Raw genomic sequence first — 16,734 nt, forward strand, 5'->3', positions numbered from 1 at the left:
GTGCGTGTGCGTGTGCGTGTGCAGTGGGGGCGCTGGGAAAAAAATAATGAGAATCCAACAGAATGAGAAGCCAACAGCTAACACCAAGTCAGTCATCAGCAAAAAATACCCAGCGGTGGATGGGGAAATGAGGGTGAAAAATGATGACTGAATGGCTTGCCTCAGCTGGCAACTAAAAGCTTATCTATTTCACATCATGTTTGAGACTTATTGTGGTTGTTGGGCCCTAACTACAGAGAAGCAAAACAGACACAGAGGTAAACTTGTCCCTTTCCTGTGCTTCCCACTGCTCATGGCTTAGGAGGGGGGGGGGTAAGGCTTGACAGATTGATGGCTCAATTGTAATGCTATGAATGTCACACTGGGGAGAGGAAGGAGTTGATACAAGCTCGAGTGAGGCTCAGGCAGCCACTGACAGGAATAATCAACAGAACCGGGTGAAAGTGAAGAGAGGGAGAGAAACAGAGAAAATCTTAGAAAAAAGGCAAAGAAAAACAGAAGGAAACATATGAGGAGAATGCTATTTAAGCCCTAGTTTATAATGGATTTGATTTCTTACTGGACCTGCTACAATTGTTAACAGTTCACCATCTGTCATGATCTGAAACTCTGGAGTACAGAGGGCGGGTTCAATCCCCTCCGAGGCACAGCTTTTGCTTGCCCTGTGTTCTCATGAGTGTGTGTAGCTGGTCACTGATCCCCCAATCTTACGGCCTCTTAGCTGTATTTAGAGTCATATTAACGGCCTCGTCCGGGGCTACAAGATTGAGGATATTTTTGGGACTTTAAGAGTAAAGCTGAGCTGATCCTGAGAGAGGATTTTCACTTTCACTTGTGTGAAGTCACTAATGTAGGCAACAAATATGAATTGTTTTGACGATTTCACTGTTATAATTATAAAGCTATGGTGAAATATGCTGTTGTATGTTACAGTAAAATATCCCAATATGGCTCTCAGGGCCTACCAGCTAATTGCACGATAATAGCCTCAGTGGGGATCAGTTGTTCTGCTCCACTATCTGAGCCAAGTGTGTGAGTGATTTTTTTTTGTTTGGAGAATTGTCTCAAATTACAATCAGTTTAGTGTTGACGAGGCAACCCGTTAATAGTGGCTGTCTGAGGCTAACGTGCTGCTACAGTAATACATGTTCAAGGCAAATCAGCATTAACTGTCCAAAGTAAGTGTGCACATATCTCAATCAGTTCAACTCTCCCTCCACTTCACTGCTTCTGGCTGAAGTCCACTCTGTAGTGTTGCTGATTTTATGGTATATTGGTACCCTTTTCATCCTTCTTTCTCTCCCCCTCTCACACCCAGTTACAAACTCACATAGGTACACAGAAAGAAGGATTTATGGTCAGACTCTTACACTAAGCCATTGATAACAAACTGTCTGTCTTGGGTTGTGCTTGTTTTACGGATCTAAACAAAACAATAAAATATCCTGTTAGGTCTCAAGTGAGATTTGCTCTGACAGGTGGTCACAGGCGTTCAGAGACAAATGATTTAGACAATAAACTCTGTAGTTTTAAAGAAATGTTGACGGAAAAAGAATGGGTCTCTGACACAACTGCACGTACTAGCAGAGATTTATGAATGCATTTTGACACAGACGGATCATAAAGGGGTTCACTGCAGTCAAAGAACTCAGTCATCCCAACACAAAGCAAGTCTAGCATACAAGACAGGGTTCACCCTTACGCTGTACATTCACAAGTCAGTACTTGTCAAAAGTCAAAACTGTTAACCGACACTTGCACTTCCACAGCAAATCCTAGTGAAATGCTTGATTCTGGATCTGTGGAGCCACATTTAAATCATTTTTGATGCTTATAACAGCGTATTTTAGAGATTCCTCAGCTGTAAAAAATCCTGTTGTTTCTATGACGCTTTTGATATTGATATTGATTAAAGACAATGGTGCACTTATAGTACATACACATACATTTACAGCAGTGGTTCCCAACCTGGGGGGTTGCCAATACTTCATGGGGGGTCGTGAGGCCTTATTGATTTTAAGACGTGCTAGGAAACTTAAAAAATATACACAGTAGGCCTATATGTCAGCATTTGGTACACTTCAGTGAAAGAAAAAAGTAAATTGTTTAATAGAGCAATGGCCAAATGTCCTGGACAATAAAACAATGAATTAGTGACAAAAGAAGCCTATGAAGTATGTAGGATTGCTAAACAAGTTATAAGACACACGAATAAATACATAAGAGAATTGTATAAAAATTTCCCTATAGAAGAAATAATTTGCTCAAAATTCATCCAAATCACTCGTTTTACACAAACTTCTTGCAGTTACCAAGTTTACTATTATTTGGGTTCATTGTACGGTTTTAAATAAAACATAAAATATCCATAAAATACGTCACTTAGTCAGGGGTCATCAGTTTACTCAATGATATAAAGGGACAGTACATGATTGAATATGGTTTTAAGGTTCCAGTGACAAAATATTCTGTATACCTGCACCCTTTTTTTTTGTGGTTCTGGGTGGGATAGATACTAAAGTTCGCACTAATCGTAATAACATTTACATCATAAATAAAACCTTTATCTTGAGATGAGTTGGAAAATCTTTGCCAATAGTAATTCTAATCAGTCTAAATTCATCAAATTCAACAACAATTAGCATTAAATCTCTGATACATCTTGGAGTATGAGGGTGAGCTGTGGGATTTCTGCCCTCGGGGCCTACATCACCCCTCCATCATCCCTCATGCATTTCTAATTGTACTCCTTAATATTGTATATGGTGTCATTGGTGCTTTAATACTGGCTACATTATATCATGGATATGGATATATATATAATATATATATATATATATATATATATATATATATCATGTTACAGTGTCGGATGTTGGTAATAAATGAGTCCAATGTCTCAAATAATGAGATAAACACATGAAGAAAGTAAGATTTCAGACTGCTCTGCTACTTTACTTGACTAGCTGCTGTAAGATTGTCACAGCGGTTAATAAATAAGATTTTTTCTGAAAAGTGAATCATGCAAGGTTTTTCTAGTGGAGTCTCCGACTAAGAATATATAGCTGGAAATGAGCATAATAATTCACCTTAAGGCACAAGCACGTCTGAAATTTTTTCATCCATCCAGAGTGATGCCCCTCATGGAGGGTTTAAAGGCAGTGCAGCAGCCAAAAGAAAGCAACACCCCCCCTCCCCCTTACCAATGGATGCATAATATATGTCTTATGCATTTGGATGATACTTTTTTTAGGTTAACGTGTGGTACAACAGTCTAAGAATTATATCTACAGTGTAGTGACTATAAACCTGGAACTGCAAGTGGCTCCTCAGAACGCTTCAAAGCTAAATTATGTGGTTCTTTGTCTGGATGATTCAATTATTAAGATGCTCTTTGCTGACATTTAATGAGCCTGACCTTTTGCTTCCCTCTACGTCCCTTTCATTTGAGCATCCGTGCCAGACTGCTGTTGAGAATACTCTCTCACTCTTTTCTTCCATTACAGAGCAAGTTTGGCTGTCACTCTCTTGTTAGTAAGTGACTTTATTTAGCTTTTGAAAGCAAAGCTGAATCAAAGCTGAAAAGCAGTTGTATACACACACTTTTATGTACTAGAAAAACAGAGATTGTTATACAAATGTGGAATTCAAACAGCTGCTCAGGAATGGTTTGGTCTTCCTTTGAAATTTCAGTATGCCAGCCAGTACTAGTGTACATCTCTTCTTTTGCGTTAATTAACTTTTTATTTCGTCTTTCTGAGGAAAGGCCTTAAAAAAACATTGAAAACATGGTTTTAATCTTGGCATCCATTCAGATATAGACCTGCAAAGTAATCACACTGATTAAAAGAATCAGTACTTCTACTCTGGATGAAGTTTGTATGGCAGTTTGCAGTCTACAGCTATGAGAGGGGAAACACTGTTATGACAAACAGCAGATCAATCACTGGAAGCCACTGTATGTGCAACTCATTTGAAGAGCTACTCTGCATTTCATTGCTGTTCCACCCCACCAGGCCTTAAGCAAACGTTTCAGTGAGCCATTCATTTTAATCAAAGTATGTAACACATGACCAAAACCGCATGTAGTCATTTTCTGCAAACCTGGATGCATGGGCCAATGTTGGTCATGGTTGCCTTGTTTTCCAATTTTTCTCACAGAAAAATGCTCCTCCAGCCAGCTTTGTCCATCAATTTATCAATCTAGTTTATAATGGCTGTTATTATGTCGAGAGTCCTAATTATGGCGGGTCCAGACACACCATGCATGTTTTCGACCCAATCCAATCACCAGACAAGAAGTCAATGACAGCTTTTTTTTTTAATTCTCACTTTATACAATATCTGTGGATGGAAACTACTGTGTGATGAAAGTTGGGGAAAAGACCATGGTTATGGCAAATAAACTACAGTAATAGTTCTCAGCAAAAATAATGTTTTCATAATAACGTTGATATAACTGATATATAATATATATTATTTATAGCGAGAGAGATATAGAAATATATAGATGGGTAGAGAGGGGTAGATATAGGTAGATGTATATGGATACTGTTGCAGCTAGTGTTTGAGATGCATGTCGAGTTCCAGGTATGATATAACGTTGCAAAGTGGGTAAATAGATCCCGTAAGTCAATTTGAGAAGTCAGAAGATTCAGTGAAGGTATAAAGTACAAAATCCTGTATACAATATCTAATGTTGAATTTCAGTGACAAGACAGCTCAGATCCAGAATGAGAGGCTAGACTAAAAGTTTCCAGTGCATCATTTAGTTACAAAGAATATATAACCATACACAAAAGAAGCTGGAGCTGTCACTCTGTATATAGTACATGAGGGTCAGATGTATGAGGACATAAATGGACTGAGGAGTGGGGTGTATGGAGGATTAGCAAGAGACAAACATATCTTTACATCTGCTAAATTTACCACATAAAGCCTCAGTATAGACAACAAATATGGACAGACAGAAATGTTGAATGCTTGCCTTTGGATGAAAGTAATAAACAATATATTCAATTCAGAAAACTGGTTGATTGGTTTTCAACAACAACAAGAAGCATTTTGTCTGCAAGTCATTATCTTATTCTGTATGGCTTAAACCTTGTTGAGCCTCAAATTTGGAAAGTAACTGATCAAAATTATCTCTAATTAGATGGGATGGGATTCTGCCCATGGAGTGCAGACATATTCTGTTAATTGCTTTTTCATTAAGAAGCTGGTGATCGGAAGAACACATCATATCGCAGTATGGCTGTTCCCTGGTTTCCTACAAGGAAGCACTGGGGGATATCAGGGCCATTAGACATCCATGCATGAACATCCTAACTTTTTAGTTCCATTAGCATAATGGGGAAACAGAACAAAACTGCTCTTTCTGCCTGTTGAAACACATTGCTCTAATTTCCTACTTGTCAAATTGCCCTTGACGTCCACTTGAGCCTTAGGTATTGCTCTCACTGAAGGGCTATCACTTTGAGGTTGAATGCAGGGCTTTCAGACAATCAACACAACTTTCTGTCAGTCACACCTAACCATACGAATTGACTCATCCCAGTGACAGGCCTTTAATCAAAATATAACCACAGCATGCTTTATGGTAATACAATGTCATGTCATTTTTTTTGTCTTTAATGACCTGTGTAGCTCTTCACACTATACTGTATATGATGGCCCATGGCTACTGCAGCCCCCTTTTGATCAATAGGCTCATTGGGGAATGGGATTTGGAGCACACTGCAATTTACCCTTGTACATTTATCTTCAATGACATAAACACTGCCACTCCTGCACAATGACACCTCTAGGTATAGACACATATAGACAGAGCTTCCTGCAGTAGAAACCTTCTGGCTGGCTAACATTAACTAGTAAACCATCTGGATGTCCAGTGAAAAGTGGAGACATGGATCACAACTTGAACTTTGTGAAATAAACAGTCAGAATGTAAGATCTGGTGACACAATACATACTGGCATACTACAATATACCTTTTTGTGCATTAGTAATAAGCCAGAGTTTAGTAGGACTGAGTTGAAATGAAAAACCAAGGGCAGATTAAGCATTCAGTACAGAGGCTCCTTTGCGAGGCAGATTACTAGAAATGGATCCAATGGGTTTATGATGTCATAGGAAAAACCTACAGGCCATACATGCATATTCAATCTACAGTAGATACAATATATGATGGATGGATTTGAAATGACTCCTGAATTTTTCAGACAGATCATTTTTGCATATGACCTCCATCTGTAGAGCAATATCTGTCATGCAGGAAGTGGTTGATGAACAAAAGACTGCAGTTAAAAAAGACAATGGACCACATGCCGTTAAGCTTCTTTTGTCAAAGGATAAGGCGACCAAAACTATTTTGGCTTTGTCAATAATAAATAAATACAATAGGATACAAGAATCTTTTCCTAGATTTATAGATTTTTAATGTTAGTATGGTAATGACATGAGCAAAATTAACTTCTCTTTGGGGACAATAAAGAGCATATAATTGAATCCAATGTAATCAAATGCTACTGACTTAGATAGTATATACAAATGTATTTTGCACATATTCTACAAAAAGACTAAAACATCTGGGCACTGCAGTGTTTTGCAACTGTTAGTATTTATGGCACCAGTATGATGAATGTGGAATAAACTCAAAATAAATCACAGCACCCATGTTTGTTGTAATGAAGGAACATGTCAGCCCGTGTGGCTCATTAATGTGTTTTTAATAGTGGAGATAACAATGGAGGTCTAGAGTATAGAGAAATACTATTTCAGGCTTTGGTTATACATGCAGTACTAATTAGTGGGATCAATTGGTGTCTTTTCAAGGATTTTATTGACAATTAGAGAAATGTAGAATGTTATAAGGCTTGTCCTCCGTATACATAAAAGATATAGCATATTGTAATGTATATTACATTGCTTCAGCAAACTTAACAGTATTTTTATACTCCAAAGTATAGATAGAGGGGTTATACATTTGAAAGAACAGAGAAACAATGCAGATTAGGCATACTTTAAAAAGTAGCAGAGGACTTATTCCCATTAGATATTGTGGTGTTTACTGGGCTTGCTTTAAATTCCATCCCTATCTTTGAACTATTTCTATTCTTCTCAGTGTTATCTTTGATCTTTTGTTTTGTAGTAAAGCATAATTAGTTCAGCCATGAGCCAATTCTAATGGTAGACTCTACTTATTGTTGAAGTATATTTAGCTGTCTCAGTGCAAACCCCAGGGTTTAATGATTTAGATTAAGCCATGCTAACCTAGAGTAAATCGCAACTCTGTGCCATTGCTCATGCGTACTAATTTGTAATGCAATCTTTAATCTTGTGGGAGTGAGACTTGACATCTCTGGAGTACCCAGCAGAAATGATGTTTCTACAGTAATGACAAGGGCACAATGAGCTGCGGCTTGATGACAGATTTATGTTCACGATGGCCGGTTTCTTCTACGCTGAACTCAAACTACCACCCCAGGCTTTTCCCATGCAGCCTAAACTAATCTTCAGCACTCTAATATATTCTCGTCCAGTGACTTAAAATTCATATTTGTGTGAAATATAATATCCCTCTCTTTGTGATTGAATTCTTCTGCTGGGTTTCTCAACACTGCGTGATTAAGACTGATGGAAATGGTCCTTCACTTTCTCCAACTCCTAATTGCTACATCTGCTGTCAAAATGTCATGACAGAATGAATTGTTCAGCCCACACACATTATCTAGCAAATATTCTTTTTTGAGCTTATCTCAGAAAATGTTTTTTCAGTTAATACTTGAGGAATATTAGGAGCCAAATTGTAGCTTATAATAGACACATGTTAAAGATCAAAGATCCACGAGAATTCTGCAATTAAACTGTATGCTTACTTTAGATTACACCGAATGGGAACTGTCAAACAAAAATGATACCAGGCACGTGCTGGTGCTGCTCACAGCAACTCAAACACTCAAAAAACTCCCAGCTGGGCGTCATGGGGAAGTTCAGAAACGTTTTGACATCCTCATGAAACAGAATCAATTAGCTGTGTTCTCCTCCACTCAGCTTTGAAAAAAACAAAGGAGAAAAAGATGATTATCATTGTCAACAGCTTCCCAATTCTTTACGATGTAACTTTAACAAGCTTCTGATAGTGGAATAAGAAAAACGGTGCATGGAAACACATCACTCAGGGAATTAAATAACTGATTGGGCACTGGTAAAGAAGAAAAAAAAAAGGGTATATGTGAATAAGGAGTTATGGTAACTTGGTTGACTAACCACACACTAGTCTTGGAGAGGAATCCTTCTTAGCCCTTTTGTCCCTCTTAAATGTGTATTATTATGATTATTATTATTATTATGCTACACAATCTGGTATCAGATGTATATTATATATTCTTAACTAAAACCTACAGTCATCAGTGACATTTGAATCAATTGTGACTCAACCAAAGCTGTCCCCTTTCCAACTGTCCATTAGCATTAAGCTTTAAAGGAAAACTATGTATTTAACTGCATATGAAGTGTTCAGGATTACATCCTCTAGCTCTCCCCAAAGCTAAATCAAACAAACACGAGGTTTCCAGCAGTGACAGTTTAAATGGCAATCTCTGTGATAAACCTGAGGAACTGACCTTTCCCCACCAAGGGAGATGAATCTAGCATAGGGCATCCTCAGACCTACCCATCCTCCAGATGTCTCTCCAATCCTCTCTGTATTCAGGCCACCTTCTCCACGTCTAAGATCTGATATCAGCACGGATTGCATCCTGTCAGTCTGTGAAACAGAGCTAGCAGGATTTCTGATAGAGAAGGGACGATACTGACTGCAAAAGATTGCTTTGATGTGTCTGCTTAGGGCTTGAGATGGACTGCGGCTTTATCCTCATACAGTAGTCAGCTCCTCACCACATAAGCTTTAGGTTTGTTTTGTCATGTTTCTGGGCACTGTAAACCACTAAAATAACTGTCCATTTTGTACTCTTGGATCAAATTCAAAATACAGCACATCTAGAGTCATGCAAATGGAACCAGGCCTATATATATACATCTCTCTCCTTATCATCTGCACATTCAACTTGTGGTTTCTTTACGGTATCATTGCTGAAGCATGCCTGTATGCCAATTTATGCTGGTTGTGTTCACATGCGAGGGGATATAAACATCATGATCAAAGCAGGATGTTTGTCTCTCTCATCCTCCCCATGTACTGTAGTCAAGGTAATAAAATGCAGTGATTAAAGAAGAAAGATTTGATTTTTTGATGCAACCTAACTGGGATGGTAATTGCATGAGATAATGAAGCAGTATGGAGTTTGTGTGTGCGTGTGTGTGCATGAGCATTTTCAGTACATATTTTAAAAAAAGGGTCTCACCAGCTGTATGCCTCGAAATGTTGGACTCTGCATCCCCCATCACTCCCATCCTTTTTTACTTTTAAAAGCCACTGGGAAATCTCTGCAGCTGGATTCTTAGAGGTATAGTCAACCTTCTGTGTACAGTGAACATGTAATTAGAAGCCATAGACTACTGACTGTAATGATTAATGTCTTATATTTGCTACATGCACCTATATGAATATGGATACAGGTGTCAGCTCCCATCAGTCACGGTATAAATCATCTTTTCTAATGGCATATGCTTGTTTTCCTGTTACCTGCAGATACCGTAATGCTTTTTTTCTATTACCCATTTGCTAACTGCTTTAAGTGGCTTATGGTATGTATGGTATTAGCCCTTGGTTAGTCTTCCACAGCTCTGACTTTCCTCTGGCTACTTCCTCATGGTTATTAACTGCGAACATTTGCTTCTTATGGAGGAAGTAATGTTTGGTGGCTTTCTCATGTTGCCCCGGGGATCGTAGCACCATAGCGGTTACCGCATTAAAAGAGCGACACGAGAAACCCACGGCCGAGTGGCTGAGTCAGTGTGTGCTTGGCCCCAGTTATGGTCCACCTGTGCCTTAAACCAAAGAATAAAAGCTTCTGGGGTTTAACTGTCAGTCTGTACAGTGAAGTGAAGTTTCAGCCCAGCAGAAGTAAAACATATAGACTGTTTCCACAAACACACACACACACACACACAGCCACTGCACTCTACATGACCCATATTTTGGACATGACAGTGAGGACAGGGGAAGTTGTAGGCATAGCCGCTGGCCTGTTTCGCTTGATCAAGCTTCTGTCTGGAACCAACAGCGTCATGACAAATCCACCATGGAGCTGGGTCTACCAGGGATTTTCTGAATCGTTCCCACAAAGGAGGCAGCCTAACAATGCTTTGTGAAATGCTCCTTTCTCATTTTACTCAAGCTGCTGGTGTAGAATTTCCCTATGTCTTAAGGTAGGAGTTGGTTTTGTTTTGTGTTTTTATTATTTTCTGTAATTTTTGCAAATGAAATAATTCTTTATCATTGCTAAGCAAAAGATAAATGTTTTTACCTGCTTCAAGTCATTGACAAGTACATTAATGAGAAAAAAATCTTTCACAAGGAGGTACTTATTATCTATAATAAACAGGATGTGCTCTTTTCCGTCTCCTTCCATGAAAACCCCATGCTGGTATTAGTGATTATAAAAAAGCATTAACTGGTATCTGCTCTAATAAAGGAAAAGACCATTGGTCAAATCATCAAATGTTTTATGTTAATGTGATATGTTATCTTTGCACAACAGCCCTTTGATGTTTTTCTTTAGTCAGTGCACCTTTCCCCCTCCTGAGCACCTAAAAAGGAGCAAGTGAAGTTCTTTAAAGACCCCATCCAGACAAGTTTTAAGACATACATGCAAATCGTCTGCTTGGAACAATAATGTGAGGTTTCTTTCCACAAGAAATGTTTACATTTTAAAACCTACTCTTCTACCTGATTAAAAATTCCTGAATGTTGTTCATTTGTAAAGTTTTCCTGTTGGACACAAAATGTCTCCACTGTAAAGTCCATTCTCAGTGTGTGTGCACTGGAGGAAGTTTCTACATCACATCTACTACATCTCACACACGCACACGCTCAAGTTGATTAATGATGATAATGGACCAGGTTTGACTTCCAAACTACTATATATGTGATGTAACAAATCAAGCTAGTAGGCCCAGCCCCATAAACATTTTCCACTGAGAAACTGTCTACTTTTAGCAGATGAATGTGAAAACATCCTTCCAGTGTCAAACTCTGCACATACATCATTCTGCACAGTGAAGCTCCAACATCCAACTGTAGGAACAAGAACAAACACAAACTTCTTCCCAGGTGGTTCTTTCCACTACTACTAATACTGCTTTGAAGATTAGACATTTACGATTTAACAGAGGGCAGCTTTTGTTTGAGGATGAACCAGTTTTTTAAGGGAGTGAAATATTTTGGTTTGTTTGTATCCTTACAATTGACCGGCTAGGTTGTGTACTTACTAGCAAGCTGGTCAGCCAAAAAAGTGTCTATAAACTCACTTTAACCAACAGAAGTCATTTTCTATTTGAGTGAAAATAAATTCCTAATGAGGCCTAATCCACAGCTGTCATTCATCTGAAAACTGATCAAATTACAGATTGATTCACTGGGTAATGTCAATGCTCTTTCAGATGTTAAAATGTAGCCTCTCAAATGTCATTCGGGAAAGGAAGTTGCGATCGCAACAATAAATGTGATTACAACAATAAATACACATTTTATTTTTAACAAATCCCTGCAAAGTCCCGCAATTTTGTCTCATCACTGCAACCTTTCCACAAATTCGACCAATCATTGCAGCGTATCAGCCTCGTTTCTGCTATCATGTACTCTACATGGATCTTGAAATCACTCAAAGCACTAAAGCTGAAATCTGTCACTCTTATAGTTTAATTATCATAATGTATCTGCAATGTCAAATAAGGGACAGACCAAAGTTGTTGGTAAATCTTGTTTGTAAATCTTTTACATCTGCAAATCTCAGGCAGGACAGGAGTGTAGAAAGAGTCTAGTAAACTGACAATTTGAGAAGCGTACTTGAGGTGGAACTGACAATTGAAGAATGGTCTGTTTTCCAGCTCTTGCAGCTAAATACTTTGGCTGACTTAATAAAAGCCATTTACATCAGCAATACTACCTTGAGTTTATCTAGCATACCACCCATGTATTGAAATGCAAACATTTCTCATCCAAAGAGAACCACAGGATTTGATACATTTCAGGAAACAATATGGGCGTCTTGTGTCATACAGACAATGGAGGGAATCTCAGTGGTCAAGCACCAAAGTGAGAGAAAGAATACATTCAGGACTCTGTTCAGCATGATAAAGAGATGGGTCTCTAGTCCTGTTATGGATGGTTAGGAAGCCTTGAGAGTAGTGTGTGGTCTGAGATAACTACGAACAAAGTATGGCCATGCATGACTGATTAGCATGCGTCACCTGCTACAAAAACATGATAAAATCACGTCTTTTGAACATCAAGCCAGACATCCAAATTATGTCCTCCAAACAGTCTTGATAAAATGAGAGAACACATTCTTCTTGACCACAACGTTTACATTTTTTTTACCCAATGTCAATGTGACTTTAACATCTGACGTTATTAAGACCAGAGCATTGAAATATTAGCTGGATTACCTTGAAATGACCGTTTCAGCCGTTTACCCGAACAAAGGCTTTTATTGAATTTTACTCCAAACTCAACACACGAGCTGTTTGTGACCACTGAAGCCTCTTTTGTTGATAAACCGCAATTAGGTTCAGCTTTTTTCATCTATCATGTATGTGGCAGTAACGATATGTCCAAAATCAGCTGAACTTCACTAACTAACTAGCCTCACCACAGGGAGGTACAAAGGCAAGTCAAAGAAGATGCAAAAAAAAACAAATCTTTTCATTTGCCCTCACAAAGTGAAGTGCATGCATGAAATCCTGTTCTTAAATCATTTTAATGTAGAGAAGTAAAAATGACGGCCTAGATTTACATATGAACTCTATAACATGCTATCAATGCTGCTGTTAATTAATAAAATGTGTACATGTGATGATTATCAGCCTGGCCTCACTAACATGATTTCAACAACTAACAACAATCTGTCCCTTCAGGGGACAGGGGACAAATGCCTGGTGGGTCATGATTGAATCAAGAAAAGGGGGAAGAGTTAATTAAAGGCTCATGATAGGATCTAATAGACTCCCATATGGCTCAAACTGCTTTGAGCATCAGTATCCTTTTTCTATCCACTTAATTAAGAGAAAAAAAACAAAGGGCTATCCTTTTGCCCCAGACATTTGCTCATATATTGAACCAATAATAATCATTAAGTGCAATAGAAAAGCATAGAACAATGACATTGTCTTGCTTGTCTAAAATAACCCACAAACAGCCTGTTCTCTGTAAATATACATAATAAAATAAGCTTACTAGGTTTACTAAATTGGTTAACAGTCCTTCAACGAGATGCATATTAAATGGTCTTTGTCCAAAATGAGACTTACTCATCTCTTTTTCAGTTCTAGGAATCCACAAAGATGGCGATTTTCTGCTTCAATGAGAGATAGTGAAATAAGACTGTGAGAAGCTGGAATGTCTAACATTTAACATCTAAATAATATTTTACAGCAGTGCTACTTGTTGTAAACTGCATACGGCAATTATTATGAGAAAACCTCCTTGGTAGAGTTATAGTCAAAAGCTGCATCCTTTCAAAATAATTCTCTATGAAGCTGTGCACCAATGCTACCCAAAATATCCTCAGGCTTAGCAACAACACTTTTCAAAGCTCAAACAGTTGTTTGCCTCTCAAGAAAAACTTGGTTCGGCTACTTAGGTTTTTTTTTTCACTTGAGCACACTATGATATCATTAATACAGCACTTCACCTGTCAAGGACAACTAGTCATCTCACTAATGTGTGGAGAAAAATCTGCCAGTGATCCATAGGTCAGAGCGCAAGGGATATGTGGTATTTCACCCTTGAAGCAGCTTCACACTGTGTATAAAAGACAGTCACATGTAGGCTGCTTATGGCAAAGAGCCCACCTATATCACCAAGTTTTAGATAATGGACACCTACAGTACTGTTATGTCCAACCATCAATACAGATTTCTATGGAAACAGATTAGTGGAGACCATATTGGATCTCTTACTATGACAGTGGAGAGAGCAAAATGTCAATAAGGTGAACATTTTATTGCTCTGCCTCACGCTATACACTAAGCAACCCATGAACATCATCTGTTTATATACTGGTGGTGAATTAGGGCTTGGGCATGTAATTTGGCTCTTCATACAGTGTTTGAGATTTGTGTGCCACTAATTCATTCATTGTGTAGAGGAATTACACAGGCTCTGTATTCTGCATTGTATTCCAACATGGACCGCTCTCATTTCATGCTCCTGGAGAGGAGAGACCCTCCTGCTGCCATTGTCTTGTTTTTACGAACACAGCTGTAATCCCCCTCAACGACCCTCTTCACCCCCTTTACCACCCGACCAAGTCTGCTTCACTGGTCATCTGTGACCTCGGCTGGAGTAAAATGGAGGAACAATTTGTTTGTTGTTTTGGCTTTTATTTCCACTGCAGCTAGGCCTCAGTTTCCTCATACGAATGATCCTGTGAGCTGTTGAATTACAGTGTGCCAAATGTTAATAGTATAGTAGAGTAATAGTAGAGCAAACATGTTCATAATTCCAATTCCAATTCCATTGTATTGTTACAACAACCCAAACCCTTTCCCCACAACTCCCTTGGACATAGTAGTTTGCTAAAGTTGGGCTGCAAGCACTACCTGTATGTAGAACTTTTACAAACCACCGGTACTATAAAAAGGTAAATTATTTAAATCTGGATCGGTGGCGCCCCTCCGTCAATCATTGTCTGAAACCTGCTTTACCTTAAATAAACTGTTGCGATCGGCCCGATCAGATCCAGGACGGGTGGAATTCAGTTTAAAAAGAAAGGTTGCCAGACTCATCTGCCAGAGCAAATATAACATCATGAGCCGGACACATTTATCTGATTCCCGGCTAGAAGAATGTCTTACAGTTACAGTTGAGTATACAAATGAAACACAATGATTATTATGTGTCTACCTTCAAAGCAGTCCAAAAATTAAATATATTTTTGAAAATGTTATGTCCAAATTCATTGCAAGGGTCTAACAATAAAAAATTAAAATACATTTAATTTAGGCGGACCACCCCAAAAGAGGATGGGTGTTACAGAGTTAAAGCCGGGTTTCCTTTCTCTATTTTTTCTTTTTTTTCTTTTACTTGTCAATCCTGAGTCCTGTCCCATCATATACTGTACATACTGTCCCTAATGATTGTAATTAATACCCTGTACTGTAGTACACAGACTATTTAGGATAGATGTAGCCTACCGAAATGACCAAAATGAAAGACAATGGGTTTGGTTGAGGTGTAAATTTTACTTTGAGTTAATGATTAATAAGTGTAGTATGCTCTACTACTGTTAGCTTTCGCCTGCAGTATTTGGCTGATAAATTACATGCCTTTGTAATAACTGATTGATTGCAGCGCGCCCGTTCTTAATGGTTCAGTTAATGTGATTTTGATTCAATTACAAAGCAGAGCTTCAGTTTGACTCCACTGCCCACTGTTTCTTTTTGTCCAAACGTAGATTATGAGGTCTGGTTTTTGTAGGCCAGACTTTTCCATCTCCCCAAAAGTGTAAAAAAAAGTGTAATTAGCACGGACTGTATGGAAAGAAGATAATGACATGATGGAGGGTTTCAAAACGTCCCCCCACTTCATGTTCCTAATTGCAGAGAACATAATGACCTACAGCAAAGAACCTCAGTCGAAGGGCTGCTCTAGTCAGTAAGTGGCCATTTTAATCTGCCAGGGCCAGAGAAGTAGAGTGGAGAGGTCCACTTAACTTCATTACCATACCACTTTCATTTTGTTACCTGGTTTTTGACAAGACTCACATGGTATGCTGCGTTGGTTTGAAATATGTTGAAACAAACAATCCCTTGTGTTTGCAGGCCTAACTGTGGTTTTATAACCCCTGTGAAGCCACCTGAACCCTGTACATTTACTTGGCCTCCACCTCAGCTGTCAGCCTGGTTTTCTACTTGTAGCCAGAGCAATTAAATTCATTTTTGACTATACTTGTGACTATAGTTGAAAGGTATTTTTCCAAACTGGCAGTCTGACTGTAGAGTTTGGCCATTGTCAGTATAACAGACAAGCTTGCAGTACAAAAGTAAAAGCTGTGGTATGGGACTTTCCTCGACAGTGTACACAAATATATATGTCTGTATATATTTAGCTGAAAGCTTGTCAAAGACAAGGTCTATACATCCTGTACCAAACTGATCCAACATCATTTGTGTTTTATTCTTTAACAAAGCCACGTGAGGAGCAGGAGATTTAGTATGTATTGTCGTCCACAACAGAGAGAGCACTGGATTTATATTATTTCATTGTCTTTCACTATGAATCTTTGTGATAAAGTGCGGTTAGCTTTTGTTTAAAGTATCAGCACAATGTCACCTAACTTGAATTTGAGCTTGTGTTCTATTACCTTTTTATTATTTTGTATTGTTTAAATCTGCAATCAGTTTTTGGGCCACTTGGACAACATTAGCATTCATTCAGACTTGCATCCAAGTACAATATTCACTTCCTTTTAACTCTGGTTTGGTCACCACTACCTCCTGAGGGAAACCTTTTTAGTGCAGGGCAAGCAGCAAACAATGGTTTTATAAGAGCGTTTACAGCATTATTTAGTTGCTGCCTGCACCTGATTAAAGGGGAACTTGGCAACT

General features: G+C 38.5%; 1 protein-coding gene across 1 annotated transcript in view; it reads right to left on the reverse strand.

Moving 5' to 3' along the window:
• The window catches only part of glra4a (glycine receptor, alpha 4a), a 45,193-nt gene that overhangs the window by 19,332 nt on the left and 9,127 nt on the right, over nucleotides 1-16,734 (reverse strand). The window lies entirely within an intron of this gene.

This window comes from Morone saxatilis, unplaced genomic scaffold (assembly GCF_004916995.1).
Source record: "Morone saxatilis isolate NCDOM2014 unplaced genomic scaffold, NCSU_SB_2.0 Contig22, whole genome shotgun sequence".
Classification (NCBI taxonomy): Eukaryota; Metazoa; Chordata; class Actinopteri; family Moronidae; genus Morone; species Morone saxatilis.